Genomic DNA, 17,027 nt, shown 5'->3' with positions numbered 1-17,027 from the left:
CCTCAGAATGCATGCACTCCATCACACAGTTTGGCAGTTGCTAGAACTGAGGGATGCAGACCAGAGTTTGTCTGCTGCCTGATTTCTGTCACCTGTCCTGCTAAATAGAAATCAGGTATTTAAGGCTGATTTCCTGGTTCCTCTCCCCTCTCCCCAAGAGACTGGAGGCAGGAATGCTGCTGGAAGCAGAGAGGGGAAAAGCCTCTCCCCAAACAGGTTAAATCATTTTGTTCCTTTCTCAAATTGTAAAGTTCCTTATTTTTGTTTGTTGGAAGCGGGCAAGCCGCCCCAACCCCAGTCAGGGTGAACCTCGGTTAAGTTATTGCTCAGATGAGCAGGGTTTTTTTTTGCTTGTGTTTTGCTTTTGTATTTAGTGTGGCAGTCTCAGTGCCTGGGACTGAATAAACCAGGCAGTTGCCTGTTTAAAGGAACAGCACGTTACGCCTCGTCATTTAACCTACCCTAAAGACCGTGTTCTAGCAGTCCCGGACAGGCAGCGGAGCCCCTGAGTAAACCGTTTGTCACTATATGTGTGTGTGTGTGTGTGTGTGTGTGTGTGTGTGTGTGTGTGTGTGTGTGTGTGTGTGTGTGTGTGTGTGTGTGTGTGTGTGTGTGTGTGTGTGTGTGTGTGTGTGTGTGTGTGTGTGTGTGTGTGTGTGTGTGTGTGTGTGTGAAAAGGAGTGCTAGTGAGCGTGGCTAAAGGTATACAACAAAAAACAAACAAAGATGCTCAAAGCTACTTCTAATGTGACAAAAAAAAATCCCCTATATAACAGTATCGAACAAATACGATTAGCTGTGCCATGTTAACAATATCAGTGCTTTCATCCAGTTAGATTTCAAACGGAACACTTTGTTGAATTTGCATTAATAGTTGTGTTTCAATGTCCTTAGATAAATCTATAATACGTCTCTTTACTGTGTCATGAGATAATGGTATCGTTTTGAAAGCTTCAGCATATTTCCCACCATGCATAATTTCACACACCTTTGTTGCAGTCGGAAGTACTAATGTTTCACCAATATTATATAGTTTCATTGTCCTTGCAATGAGTTGAAACACTTCATAAGATGCCCTCTGAGCCTTTAACGATACAGTCACATATTTATTCATGACACTTGCATTTGCCTTCTGCAATTCTGCCTGTCGCTTAAAAAAGGCAATATGTTTATCTTTGTGTTCCGGATGGCTGGTAACCAAGTGGCTCGTAAGTTTTGTTGGTTTCATACTGTCGTTGGCCAAGATATCAGAACATAATATACACTGTGGTCGTTGCTCATGATTAATCATTATCCAAGAAAATCTAAGTTTAAGATATTCTTCTTTATATTTTCTTTTATGCTACTTGAAGATTCCAGTTGCACATTTGAACATTCTGCTGTTTGGTATTTTCAGCAATGTTGTGTAACTTTTGTACTTTTTTGGATGTACCAGCATTTGATGAGGTAGCATTTGTAGCATTTACACCAGCCTTTAAAAGCCACTTATCCATGTTCAGGGAGAAAATTATTTAACTAACTGTTAACTGTAGCAAAAGTTTGACTAATCCGGAGCTGCAGATGATGCTCCAATTAGATCAGGCGATTAAGACCGTGGCTATATAAAGAGAAAAAACTGATATAGACCAACACTGTATGATATTATATGTGGCATTCATAAGTAGATTCTCTTCATCCCCTTTCTTGCTCCACTCCTCATCCTCTTCTCTAACTCCCTTTGTATTGATGTCAAGAGACGCATACTGCAAATGCATTCTTTAATATTGTTTAAATTCTTAACGGTTACTTATAATAATAATAATAATAATAATTGTTTGTTCTTGTATAGCGCTGCTAGTATTTGCATAGTGCTTAACAGAGACATTTTGCAGACACAGTCCCTATCCCATAGAGCTTACAATCTATGTTTTTGGTGCCTGAGGCACAGGGAGAGAAAGTGACTTTTCCAAGGTCACAAGGAGCACACACCAGGACTTGAAACAGCTGAACATTGGACCTGTCAGGCTACAGATAATGAAAACAGGTGACCTCCTGTGTATAAAGGCTCTGATTGAAGAAGGAAAACCTCGCCTGAACTCTGCACCATGCCTCCCAGGAACTGAACTTTGGATCAGCCATAGACATTATTAATGCATCAGATGACCCTAGAAAACAGTAACATAGCTAGGGTCGGCTCATCTTATCATATTCTCACATTCTTTGCTTAAGAGCATTTCACTTATCATAACATTTAGAGCTGCAACATGTTTATGAGATCTCCCATGCAGGCAGTATACTAGGATCGGATCACTATCTGTTTATTTGATTGTTTGTTTGTATCCGGTAATATTTGTCTATTTCTGGTTGACTGTCAATATCACAAAGGGAATCCTTTTGGGTGGGGGGGGGGGCATTCATTCACATCTTTGCTACCTCCCTTCCCTCCCCCCCCTTTTTTTCCTTCCACTACCTTCTCTCCTTCTCTCATTTACCTTTTTTCCCTACTGCTCTTTGGCTTGCTTACACCAGTGTCATCAACACTCCTACCTACCAGTATTATGTATTAATTATTTATTTCTGTTTTCAATGTTGTTGTGTTTTTCCTTTTTTTTTCCATTATTTTTGTACATTTATAGTAGTATCATTGATATAGTAGAGCCAACCCTTTCACTTGTCGGCTGTGCAGAGGATCACAGCGAATCAGGTTGCCAGAGGAGGAGAGCAGGACCAGAGCGCTATTTCAGGGCAGACACCGGAAGGAGGGAAGTTTGTTGTCACAGCACTGGGCTAGCTCCTCCTCTTCAGTCATTTGCACGGTTGTCTCTTCGGAACCATTTCTCCTGCAGCCGCTGTACCTCCACAGCCCTCACGCGTGTGTGCAAACACACACACACCATTACGTTCGGCCGCCTCCTGCACTTTCATGTTTGGCCACCAGCACCGCCCAGGCACAATTTATACGGCCACCGGCCCGCACACGCACAGCATGATTCGCCATCTGCCGGACTGCACACATCAAGTTTCACTGCCCACCACTTGTGCCCCACTAAACAATCTTGCTGGTTTAATGTACCTGACTTGTGTTAGCTGACTTCACATATGAAGTGTGAATATTATGCAGCTGTCATCTATATCACATACATTTGATGCATACACAACAAAAGGAAATTAATGTCCGTTTGGTACATGCACCATGTTGACCCCTCATGCACACATGATTCATATTTATTGGCATGGTTACGTAGCCATGTCTTGTTTGGGCTACTAATCTGCCCTGCCTAACTTGTATGTCCTGGTATCTATGCAGGCAGTGTTAGGCACAATCCGGGGTTTCCCCTGCAGTGAGTAGCTCCCTTGAGTGACAGGCGTGGTAGGACAAGGCCTGTGTTCTGCCAAATACTGGTCTCAAACCTTGGACCATCCCCCAGGGTACTTAAGGGGCTGCACATATAAATTTAGTAATTTCTCTCTCCCCTGAGAGACTGTCCCACGGAAGAGTGTGCACAGGGCTCTGGTCACCTTCCATCCCCTCCCTTAGGGGAGTGGGAGTGAGGTCTATACCCCCTACTCTTTCAGGGAGTAGGGGGAAAGTAAGGACTGACCATGGGGCCCATGCCTGAGGGTTTGAGTCCAGAGGCCATCTAAAGGCCAAGTGTATGCAGTGTATGCTGACTGTATGCTGTGAGTTGAAGTATAAAGTTGTTCCAGTTTGTAAAATATTCTCCTGCCTGAGTACAATCTATCAGGGGGTGAATCAAAGAGTTCTCCTGCGGGGATTGTCTCCAGCATCCATGGAGTCTGTGGGAGATGGAGGCGCTGAACTACCGAGAGAAAAACTAAACATCACCCCAAAAGCCTGTCCTGTCTTCCCCATACCACCGGCAGAAAGCTCAGCACCCTGTGAATCAGCAGGTACCCAGCACTACACTCCCTGTAACAGGCATATCTCCCAGAGGGTGGGGAAACACCATTATAGTTATAACAAAGGTTTTTGAGCTTGACATACCATAGGCAGATGGGCACGTACACACAGAAGAGGTTGTATAACCAAAATATGTACATACTGCACTATCCTATGATGAGAAAAGATTATTACATTGAAGTTAAAGGAACATGAAGGGCAGTATACATTTAAATGAAAACATTAATTGCAGTTTACTTGAGAAATAGGTTGTGATGACATGCTGCCGTGTCTCCACCCTACTGGCTGTCTGTTCATTATCCCCTGCAGCATGGACAGGAGGATCCACATCGAGAACCTCCCTTAAGTTGCCTGAAGATTGTGATGCAGTGCAATATTGTGCCGATTCAGCAACACATCACTGTGTCACAAACCTTTTGAGGCTTGTACTGTAGGGCACCGCCAGATCTATCCAGACATCTGAACTGACTTTTCAACAGTCCAAACGTCCGCTCAATAACCGCTTGAGTGGATATGTGTGCCACATTATATTGCTCCTCTGCAGGGGTTTGAGAGTTACTCAGTGGGGTTAGGAGCCACGGTCTGATCCCATATCTTGAAAACAGCAAGAGAAAATATTTTATCACATTATAAAATGTAATGTACAGAAATATGAATTGCTTTTGGCCTCAAACATTCAATAGCTGAACAAGAACAATGTAGTATCAAATGTGAGGTGTTTAGAAATATATGAGAGGGTCATCCAACATACAGATATCGGTGTTTGATAATTTTTTTCTGAATGGAAGTGTGGCAAATTACACATCCATATTATAGGCATTAATAATTGGCATGATTTAATGTTATCTATGTTGGCTCCAACTATACAGACTATTCGGACTGACATAACAGCTGCATTGTGTAAAAATGTGTGTGTGTGTGTATGTTTGTGTCTCAATATATGTGATAAACTCTATTCACATGTAAATTAGTATAGGAAATAACATTTAAAACATGAGAACATGTAGCTTAACCGATTTCTTACTTCTGAGAATAACAAACTGTATATATTTCCAAGTAATATTTCTATTATGTATAAAAGTCATATACATCAAACAAACGTGATATTCCCCTTACTTATATTGTATGTACAAACCCTCCAGCCAACTATGTCCAAAATAACCCATTTCAAATGCATGGAAGACTGATGAATTTCTCAGAATAAAGGAATCGTGGTTGGAACTAGAGAATCTGGGTACCACATTCAGAAATTTCATGTTGGCATCGCATACGACCTGCACATTGAAGCATTAAAGTGTTTCCTGTTATGGTACACATGCTCATTTCCACTAGGCTGGGTCAGCGCAACATGTGCAATCTATTGAACCCATCATGCTGAGTAGCCCGGCTATGTTATAAAAGTCATTTCTGAGTTCCAGCCACTCTGTCTGCTCTCTAGGAAAGTGTATATAATTCCTAGTGCGTCTAGTCAGTGCACATAGAAACTGGCTAAGGGCCTGGGAGAATGCCGACTGTGAGACCCCGCCCTCTATGCCCACAGTTGTCTGAAAAGACGCAGAAGCAAGAAAATGTAATGAGCTCAGCATTTTAACAAGGCCAGGGACAGCAGGACCTATGTATGTTATGGAATCTAAATCTTCTCTTAACTCTGCATAAAGAGCTAAGATTGCTGCGGAACTCAAGCGATATCGGCTAATTATTTCATCCTCAGACAGCCCCTCCAAATGTGTTAATTCACGGTATAAGCGTTGGCGGGGCACCACCTCTCTTCTCTCCTCTCCTCCTCTTCCTCTCCCTTTCCCCTCCTCTCCTCACTTCTTCTCCCCTCTCTCCCTTTTACTCTCCCTCTCCTCTCCCCCCCTCTCCTCTCCTCTCCTTTCTACTCTCTCATTTCTACTCTCCTCTCCACTCTCCTCTGTCTATCCTCCAAAGCCAGGGATCTTTTTCTCATCATAATGTGTGTAAATACTCTCTCCATCTCTGCATCTGCCATCTCTACCACGAAGTAAGTATGACATTTTCTTGGTTTAAGTAGGTATGTAATGAAGCCACCTTACTTGAAATAATGAGAGTTGTTAATCAAAAAAATTAGAAACAATATAGATGCAGCCACCAGTATCCAGTCACTTGTCTGGGTAAAAACTAAGGCCTCTCACAGTAAATGCCTCGACATGCCTCAACATTTTGGTGAGATTCTGCTTCCAGACTAATGGCCCATCGGCTGTGTTACTCCAATGGGCCATTAGTCTGGCTGCACAAATCTCACAGAAATGTTGCAGTTTATTGGGAGATTGCCCCAGATTTTCCAAGGCAAGTGATCTAATACTGATGGCTGCATCTATACCCTCCAGGTGTGTTTAGAACGAATTAATATCTGTTCTGTAGCATGCCCTAATCGTTAGAACCTGATATTTATTGAAGATGTGACATACATATTTGTAAACCTTGGTTAGACAAATAAAACAGATGTTTCTAATGCCATGATTGGTCACGTACACAACAGTCAAAAATTAGGGCGGCAATTAGCAGTTGCTAATAATTTTTGAAGTATTTTGACCTTTAAATCCCCCCACCAATCAATAAAATCTTTACATGTTAAAAGAGTTAGAAAAATAGTGAAGGATTGATTGAAAGGGCAAGCCAGTTATTGTATTGACCATAGGAATACTGCAATTGTTGATCAATGAAAGAAGAAAAAATGTATTGAATAGTTTACCCATGATTGTAGAATGTTTAAACGTATGTAACCAGTGAGACCATACTGTATATAAGCACTGTCACAAAATTAGTTTTATATGTTAAAGCTGCAGTTCAAGCTTGCGTTATTACAAAATAAAAAATATTTTCTTTCATTTAATATGTGCATCAATACAATCTGCACACTGCTAAGTGATGTTTTATGTTGCAGATAAATCCATTCTACTGTAATCAATCACTTACTCAGGTTATTTAATTAATTTCTTGCACAGCATTGTAGGAAATATAGTCCATCAATATTATGTGACTGGCCAGTTACTAGATACAATTGATGCACTGCTAGAGAGAGGGTGGGGCTCAAAAGCCCGAGCCTATCAGAAGGGGAAGAGGCTGTCACTTAGCAAATGCTTCCTACATTATAAATAATCAAAATGTATGTGAAAAATATTTTATATTGTTTTTGTTAAATGTACAAGTATTTGGTCACAGCACAGAAATGATTTATTAATAAATACACACATGTAGGATATTGTTTGAACTGCACCTTTAAGACCTCCCCATAGAACTATTCGGCGACCCTGCTGAACGGAAAATTTTGTGTACCCCCTATATAACCCTATCATCGACAAGTGATATTTTACCCCTTTATAACTTAAGTGGTGACACAATAAGGCCCTAAATCTCAACGCTTATATTTATTATAACACCTACTTTTCAAGGCAACGGGCTCACAACTACAAAGCAATACGTGTAAGCTCAAAATTCTCCAGGCTTAAAACATATGTATAAAAAAAGCATTTTTTTATCTAAGTCCCCTCTCGCCACTTCTCGCCATGTTCTCACCCCCTACCTGCCAATTTTTCCTGGCGGGAGGATTTTGAGAGGAAATCTCCATTCAAGAGCCGCGATTAGCCCTGATAAGCTAATCAGGGCTACTAGAATTGCGCGAGTTTGAAAACCTGCCGATAAGTGGCTTACCGCTGCTTGTTTGGCGATTTTTTTTCTCAGAAAAAAAAATGCCGAAAAGGGCTTTTATCAGCGACTTATTGGGGCTTCCTGAATTGCAGTAGGCCTCGATAAGTGGCATATCAGTGCTTAGTGCATAGTCTTTTTCACAATGCATATCTGATTTTAATTTGGCAGAAAATAGTAGATTTTAATAGTTTCAATTTAGACATTGGATATCACAACCAAATATTAAGATAGCTGCAATACACGAAATAATACTTTTTGAGGATATCATTAATCTTTCTACATCAACTTCAGGTCTTATATCATCGATCTACAATATACTTATTCACATCTATAGTAACATACAACCTAAGTACTTTTCAGCTTGGGCAAGAGATGTGTGGCATACAATTTCTGATACTGAATGGTCTGAATTTTGGTTTAGGGCATCTTCATCATCCATTTGTACCCTTCATAGGGAAAATTCCTATAAGGTTCTTTATCGTTGGAATTTGGTACCTTCCAGATTAAAACAAATATATCCTATAGTCTTAGACAGATGTCGGCATAACTGTCCCGTGGAAGGTTCATTTTTTCATATATGGTGGTCTTTCTCTAAAATACAAACCTTTTGGATACAAGTTTTAGAAGTCATAAAGGAAATTACTGGTTTTAGTTTCCAGTTGGATCCTTTAGTAGTTTTGTTGGGAGCAGTACTGTATATGTTGATAAAAAGTATGTCATTAAATCTAACACCAGATTCACAGCAGGGACCCTTGTTGTGTTAATCAGATGGGCCGCTGCATCTGTATGTTTTACCACTGCAACAAAGCCCATTCACTGGGATGACAGGTATTGCTGCTTCTATCATGCTACAGAGCAGTGGTGTCAAATAGGAATTAAAATCTAGCCACACTTGTTGTTGTTGTCTTTCCATATTAACCACATTCTTGTATCCGTCACAATAGCATCAAGCACGCGAGTCGCACCGCACCTGTGCCCAGGGAGGCAGACAGTTTTCCCGGGGGCCCTCTTTACCCCGCTTCTCTCCCCAGACTCCCATTTATCTCTCCCACACCCTCACCTCTCTCCCCTTACCACAATAAACACACATATCCCTCCTCCCCAAATGCACACAATAAGCCTCCCCACCCGCAATACATATAACCCCCCCACATTACAAATACACATAATAACCCACCCACACACCACAAATACAAATAATAACTCCTCACATCCCAAATACACTAAGAAAAAATAAAAATTGTCTTTACTAAAATGTATACTTTCTTCTGTTCCAGAACTGCTCATTTACATTTTTTTTTAAATGATGCTGTTATTTTACCAATGCATGTACTGTAGCAATGCGCTTTGATGGTGAGATATTTGGGAATAGCTAATGTAACATGGCTGGTCCAGTTTACCTCTCTGCCTCCTGTCAAATAAGTCCTTTGTAGCTACAGGATGTGACAGGCAATCCTGTGGGCTTTTGACCCCCCTCATCCTGACTCCCTGGGTGACAGAAGTGGTGGTGACATAGGAATCTGTGTGCAGCCTATCATGGTGCAGATCCTGTGCCCGCCCCCTCTGATACCTCAAGGAGGAAGTGCAAATTTGTAAGTAGTGCTGATCCAACCCTCCTAGGGAGTGGAGGTGTGTGGCCGGTCTCCTCCTGGCTGGGAGAGGTACAGGCCAGTCAGTCCCTCATAGGCTGGCTGGTCAGGAAATATCAAGCGGCCTCCATTAACAGAGAGCCAGCACCATCCAGATGCCTGAGATCCTCTGATCATCATGCATATACTGTGTACTGTATAACAACTGCAGTGACTGCAATAGCCAAATAAACCCCTTTGCTTTTATATACCCCTGCCTGAGTGTTCAGTTCATTTGGGCAAGGGGAGAACAGAACTGTGCTTTGATGGGGCTGTCTCTGGACATCTTGGAGCCACTGAAGCTGTAGGCGCTGACACCCTGAGTAACATCGGATCATCATAAGCCTGTCCTGTCTCCAATACATCGCAGATAACTCAGCTCTCCTGGACCCTCACAGGTATGAAAGCACTATAGACACCGGTAGTAACAGCAGCATCTTCCAGAGGGTGGGGGAACATATGTTGCACTTATATGGAGAAGTAAGAGTAACTAGGAGGATACACAATACTTATATTGCAATTGGATGTATACATTCTCTTTGCTTCATTTGTCTCCCTGTTCTCAGTTACAAACATTCACCAGATTTGCGGTGACGCTGGGGCCTATGGGCTAAGATTTTATTGTATATTGTTTGAGGCAAACCTTTATTTTTTTTGCATCCTACAGATGTAATGTATGAATAATTCATATATATGATGCATAATTTGTTGTTTGAAAGGATTTGTAATGCATCCCTCATGTTGAATACCTGATTGATTTTAATTAAATCAGATTTAAGTGTTTTTTTTTGTTAATTATAACTAGTAAACCTGAATTACGTGTCTTAGATTACGTATAATAATCATACTCTACAAAAATAAACATTTAATATGAAACATCCATTATACATCAAATACATTTGGGGTGTATAAATGCAGTCTGTTTCTGTGTGCCAAAAAAATAGAACAAATTAATTTCTGACGCAAATGGCATAGATAAAGACATTTTAGCCTATTGCAAAGATGCACACAACTGAAATTGAGTTTGACATGAGCCAATTTTGCACTGAAAAAGCAATTTGCGATGCAGCTGTGTTATACTGTAAGTGAAATTTGTCACTCTAACATGTGGAAAATACATTAAAATTTAGCTCTTTTTAGTAGCTTTATAAACAGCATCACAAAGATATAGGATACATGTAAATGTAGTACACAAAACTGAACAAGAGTTCAAGTGAAAACATTTTGTTTCTCATATTTAACATATTTTGTGAAATAGTAGAAGTTACAACACATGATAGACCTGTCCAAACAATAAAAAAAAACATAATTCTATTTGGAGTTTTTTTTTTTTTTTAAATTGTGTTTAACATTGCATATTTTAAAACCACATTTTTAATGCAAACAAGCTGGTGGTAGATGAAGATGCTTATGAATTAGACAAGCTGCACTGGTATATTATTGTCCAACAAATCTCATCTGATTATTAAAGTGTGAGAAGCGTACTGCACTATTTTACCAATTTGAAAAATATACTGTAAGTGACTTAGCATCTTAAAGACAGATACGCAAAATACTGAAAGTGAAGAATACTGAATGTATAAGCTCCAGCTAGAAAATAAAAAGGAAAATAAAGAACATGTATATACTGTACAGTAGAAACCGTTTAAATTATTGCTTTTGTTAGAAGGGGGAAAACATAATGGTGAAGCTTAAAAAATAAGTATCGAAATCTCAAGAACAGTTTTAGAATATACATTGAGATAAAAGTATATGCATTTTTTCTTTAATTTAATTAATGCAAACATAAGTAATATATGTTATATTATATATGATTTCACTTATTCGGTACCATGTGAAAGCTACGTATATAAGGGGACCATCCATAAGACCATCGTCAAATGTCATCATGGTACTATACTCTGAATCTTATCTGTTGCATTGGCTCAATGGGGTTCCCAAGTACTGTAAAGGAGAAAATAATTAATTACATGCATTCTGAATTTGTGACAATGTTACAGTACATAGTTACATAGTAGATGAGGTTTAAAAAAAGACATGTGTCCATCAAGTTCTATCTTTGCTATCTCTGTAGAAGAGATATACTTTATCCTATATCTGTACCTAAAGTATATTGATCTAGAAGAAGGCAAACAAAAAACCCCAGTGAAATATATAATGATATCTCATAAGGAGAAAAATTAATTCCTTTTTGACTCCAAGAATTGGCAATCAGATTACTCCCTGGATTAACATCCTTCTCATGTTTACTTATTTGGTATATTCCTGTATACCTTTCGTTTTTGAAAAGATGTCCAGCCTTTTTTTTGAGCAAATCTATTGTATCTGCCATCACAGTCTCCATGGGTAATGAATTCCACATTGTAAGTGCCCTTACTGTAAAGAACACTTTCCTTTATTGCTGGTGAAATCTACTTTCCTCCAAACTCAAGGGATGACCCTCTGTCCTTTGTTCTGCCCTTGTGATGAATAGTTCTTTTGAAAGCTCCTTGTACTGTCCCCGAATATATTTGTATATACAGTAGTTATCATATCCCCTCTTAGATGTCTCTTTTCTAATGTAAATAAATCAAATTTAGCTAGCCTCTCCTCATAAAAACTTTATAAAGTGGCATCATTATGTTTACTTCCCTTCCATCCATTGCCTTTTAATGCAAAATAAGACCTTGTTTGCCTTTGCAGCTACTGCATGACTTTGGGCACTATTGCTAAGCCTGCTGTCTACAAGCACTACTAAATCCTTCTCCATCAAGGTTTTCCCTAATTTATCCCCATTTAATTTGTAAGTCGCCTGTTTATTCTTGGTTCCCAAATGTATAACCTTACATTTATCTGTATTAAACCTCATCTACCATTTACCTACCAAGTTTCCAGTCTCTCCAAGACCTTCTGAAGAGAAATTACATCCTACTCTGATTCTGCTACCTTACACAATTTAGTATCATCGGAAAAGATGGGGACTTTGCTCTCTATGCCAACCTCAAGGTCATTAATAAACAAGTTAAAAAGCAGGGGTCCCAGTACCAATCCCTGAGGTATTCCACTCACAACTTTAGCCCAAACTGAAAAAGTTCAATTTATGACAACCCTCTGTTGTCTATCCTTCGAACCAGTTTTCAATCCAGGAGCATATATTTATTTTGCTTTATTTTGTACACCAACCTCTTGTGTGGACCCGTATTAAAATCCTTTTGCAAAATCTAAGTAGACCACACCAACTGCATTACCCTGGTCTAAATTTCTACTTACCTCCTCAAATACACAAATAAGGTTAGTTTGGCATGATCTATCCATCATAAATCCATGCTGACTATTAGCAAATAATATTGTTTTCAATTAGGTATTCATGAATATTATCTCTTATTAAACCTTCAAGTAGCTTTTGATGTCAGGCTTAAAGGTCTGAAATTCCCCAGTTGCGATCTAGCTTTCATTTTAAACATAGGCACCACATCTGCTTTACATCAAACTTGTGGTACTGAGCCTCTGGAGATGGAGACCTTGAATATTAAATATAATGGTTTGGCAATTGCTGAACTTAACTCCTTGAGATCTCTTGGATGTATGCCATAGGGGCCACATGCCTTATTTACTTTAATTTTATCAAGCAAACTATGAAATTCTTCCTCAGTTAATCAATTGTTCGTTAATATAGCGGTTGTGGCTTCCTCCTGTGGCACTACTTTTAAAATTGATTCTTCACTGAAAGGGTCCTATATTTTCTTTTCTCGTTTTTTTGTTATTTAGGTACTTAAAGAACTTTTTAGGGTTGCTCTTACTGTCTATTGCAATTCTTTTTTCATTATCCATTTTTGCTAATTTGATAGCCCTTTAGCAATTTTTGTTACATTCCCTATAATTCTGAAATGATGCCTACCTCCCTTCTGATTTCAAGAATCTAAAAACCTGCTTCTTATTTTCCATTTTCTCCTCTACCTGCTTATTTAGCCATATTGCTTTTGACTTATTTATTTTATACTTAATTCCCAAGGATATTCACAGATGAGTGTGCTTTTCTAACAATGTTTTAAAGACTCCCCATTTATCTTCTACATTGTTCCCTGCAAAAACATAATATCAATGTATTACTTGCAGATTAGTCCTCAGTTTATTAAAATCTGCCTTTCTAAAAACCATGCGCATGCGCGGGACGTGGACACAACTGCAAGGAGGCTGACAGACGGGAGAAAGACCAGACTGTGCACAAGTCTGGGCGCACCACCCGATTCTCATCCACATCCCTGCACCACCATCTCATCAACTGGGACAGACTCGGCGCGGACACCTAACCACTTGGGAGGAAGTCTGGCAGAGACTGAAACTTCTGCCTCTATGCCATTTTTTAATGGTCGCTTGTGAGTCAACAATCTCTTTTTTAATCAATTTTGTTCATTAAACAGTGTTATGCTATGTTTTCTCTGTTCTCTCCCATTTTCTGAGGTAATACTGAGAAAATTACACTGCATAGACGAAAGGCACCCAGCGTTTAATGTTGTTCTGTGAAACACACACCATACTCAAGGTGGATATAGAGGTTTAATGTAAGTGTGCTTCCTCAATACCTTATCTCTAGCATACTATTGTGCTTTAACCCTTCCTGATTGTGGTCCCTCTGTCTGTTTATATTACATATGTCCTGGAGACTGGAGTAAGACATCGCGCCGGAGGATCCCCCCTTCTTTACTTTTCTAAAATATAAGGTCTTTGTTGAACCCAAGTAATCTATTTTTTGATAATTTATTTCAAATGAGACCATGTTATGGTCACTGTTACCCAAATGTTCCCGGACTTGAATATTTGTTATTATTTCTACGTTGTTTGATACTGTATTACCAAATCCAGTATTGCCCCTCTCCTGGTTGGTTCCTCAATAATTTGGGTCATGTAATTGTCTTTAAGCACCCGCAAAAACTTGTTTCCTTTTGTTGTAATGCTAATCTAATTTCCCCAGTCTATGTCGGAATAATTAAAATCACCCATTCTGCAAACATGACTTAGTTTTGATGCCTTCTCCATTTGCAAAAGTATTTTAGCTTCCTCAATCTCACAGATATTTGGTGGTTTATAGCATATCCATACACACATTTTCTTTATACTTTTACCTCCACTGCTAATTTATATCCACAAGGTCTCTACATTTTCATCACTCCCTTCATAAACATCTTCCCTTATTATAGGTTATAGATCCTGTTTAACATATAAGCATACTCCACCTCCTCGTCTATTTGCTCGATCTTTACGAAAAAGGGAATAACCCTCTAAATTAACTGCCCAGTCATGAGTTTCATCCCACCATGTTTCAGTAATACCTATAATATCATACGACTCCCTTGCAGCTATTAATTCAAGCTCCCCCATTTTATCTGTCAGGCTTCTTGCATTAGGCTAAGGCCCCGCTCCCAGAGTCAGCGCGCCCGCACTGCAGACAGGCGGGGCGCTGACATACACAGACCGCAATATGCGGTCTGTAGGGAGCGGGAGCCGGAGCGGGAGGCGGGCGGGAGTGGGAGGCTTGAGCAGGAGGGGGGCGTGGCTTGAGCGGAGGGACCCGCTACTCTCCCCCACTTCCCCCTCCATGGCTCGGGCTGCTGATTGAAGGTAAGTAAGGCCTGGGACCCGGTGCGCCCGGCGGCGCGGGCGGCCACACGCGAGTTCCCCACCAGCAGGGGAATCCTCCCGAGCCGGTCCCGGTCCCCCCTGGCTGCACAGCTTACTACACGCTGTGGCGCGTCAGACGCTATGGGATACAAGAGAATGGTGATCCCTAGCGTTGACGCGTCACATGGTGTGGCTGTAAGCCAATGGGGAGGGGAGGCTTCGGGAGGAGGAGAGGCTACGGGGAGCGGGGAGGAGTGTGGAGTGAAAGCAGTGTGAGTGCCTGTCTGTGTGTGTGTCTGAGTGCCTGTCACAGTTTGTGGAACACAAACTACAGGTGAAAAGTACACTTACTGGGGGTTGAAAACTGGACTGTTCTAGGTGCAGGAACTCTAAATAAGAGTTTTCCCCTGACCGGGACTTAGGCCGAAATCCTCTGGTTCCCAAATTGGCGTACAGGTCTACACGCCACCACTCCCTTCTTTTCTGAGAACTTGGACTCTTTTCGCCAGGCATCAGTACCAAACGTCCTGGAACTAAAATCGTCTTGCAATCCCAGCCACGACCGCTACGTTCAGTTATTAGAACTTGGCCGCCAAAAGTAGGACTTAGAATACTTTCTGGGCAGACTTTTTTGAAGCCGTTGCTCTGCTATTCGTACAAGAGCACTTTTGAAAAGCCCACCCACACTTCTGGCGCTGAAAATCTCAACACTTATTGGCTTAGGGGTTTCTTATAGTATTTTTGAGTTCATTCTCAAAATACTACAGCCAATCAGAGCATGGGAACTTTCTCGTAGCCAATCAGAGCGAAGCCGGTCTGGAAAGACGGTTTAGTGGGGAATCTGAATCTGCCAAGGGACATGGACGAGTTTGCCACCTCTGTCCCTTACTATTGAGTATATAAAATATTAAACACAATGTTAATAAAATATACTTTTAATACATCCTAAATCTCTGGATATGGGGAATAGAATAGAAAGCTGCACTTTATTTTTCTACTAGCCTTTATTCCCCACACTCTATCTAAGAGACTTGGACTGGACTCTAAGAGTCCCCTCACGACCTTATATTTATGGTTGGAGTGCCTGTGAACCTCAATACAGGGTCTGAGATTCCTGGGCATTAACTTGGTATTCCCCTTAACCTAGGGACTCCTCATAGTTACGGGGACACTTTACATCCCTTTGCCCCATTTATATTTCTGGGCTATGCTGATGCAGGGAACCCTAACGGTGAGTCACGCAAGAATTTTCAAGGGGAGATATTGTCACACCTACACTGAATATATACAATTTCTTATTGTCCTACCCTACGGACTAAATTTTGTGAAGTACTGTATGTGAAAGTGTCCTGAAGGGATTAAATAAATGAAGCATATGCTTGTGATTTAGTGCAGTTACAAGCTGGCCAAATCCAGTAACAAAGTTCCTTTATTATAAAGGTGTAAGGGTTCCAGTCCAGGCATTGGATGGAACCCACCCATACCTGGCTGCTGTGGACATGTTGATTACTGGCAGCCTTATGATATTGGCTGCACCTGTTCAAGGGCTTAAATAGTAGCCAGTGACTTCCAGCCTGTTGCTATGGCTTGCCTATCTCAGTGGCTTCCCTGTTCATTTGGCATTCCTGTTGTTGACCCTGAACCATGATCGGATGCAACCCGGAGGCGGGACCAGAGGGCTTGGTATTCATTTCCTTGCATAATGCGCACGCCCGCCCATAGACCAACAGCTAGTAGGTGGACCAGGTGATGCGCTGCTGAAGGTGGGGGAAGCGGAGCACCCGATCGCAGGCCGAGGTAAGGAGGGGGCACGCCGAGGGTAGCGGGACACACAGATCCTTACACTTACCCATCATTTATGAAACTCTTGTGTAATAGAGAGAGAAGTACATGTCAAAAGATACTGCAGAAATAAATGAAAAGTGTACACTATCTTCTATTAGTTAGTTTCTCATCTCATAGACATTATATCATCTTTTTACACCTTTAAAATCACGAAGAATATAAAGCTATTCTTATTGTACTTACTCAAAAAAAAATGTTGTTAATCAATTAAAGTTGTCTAAAATGTACTTTATGGCCCAGAAATATGTGTATTTACTTGTTAGGAATTTACCCATTACAAATATAAGCCCATACACATAGCTAATAAGGAGAAATGCACCAAAATTCAATAGGATAAAAAAATATTATGTGTGATACAAAAGGTGGGCTTTAGATTACTTTTG

This window comes from Ascaphus truei, chromosome 1, assembly GCF_040206685.1.
Source record: "Ascaphus truei isolate aAscTru1 chromosome 1, aAscTru1.hap1, whole genome shotgun sequence".
Taxonomy (NCBI): Eukaryota; Metazoa; Chordata; class Amphibia; order Anura; family Ascaphidae; genus Ascaphus; species Ascaphus truei.
This window is presented reverse-complemented; position numbering follows the sequence as displayed.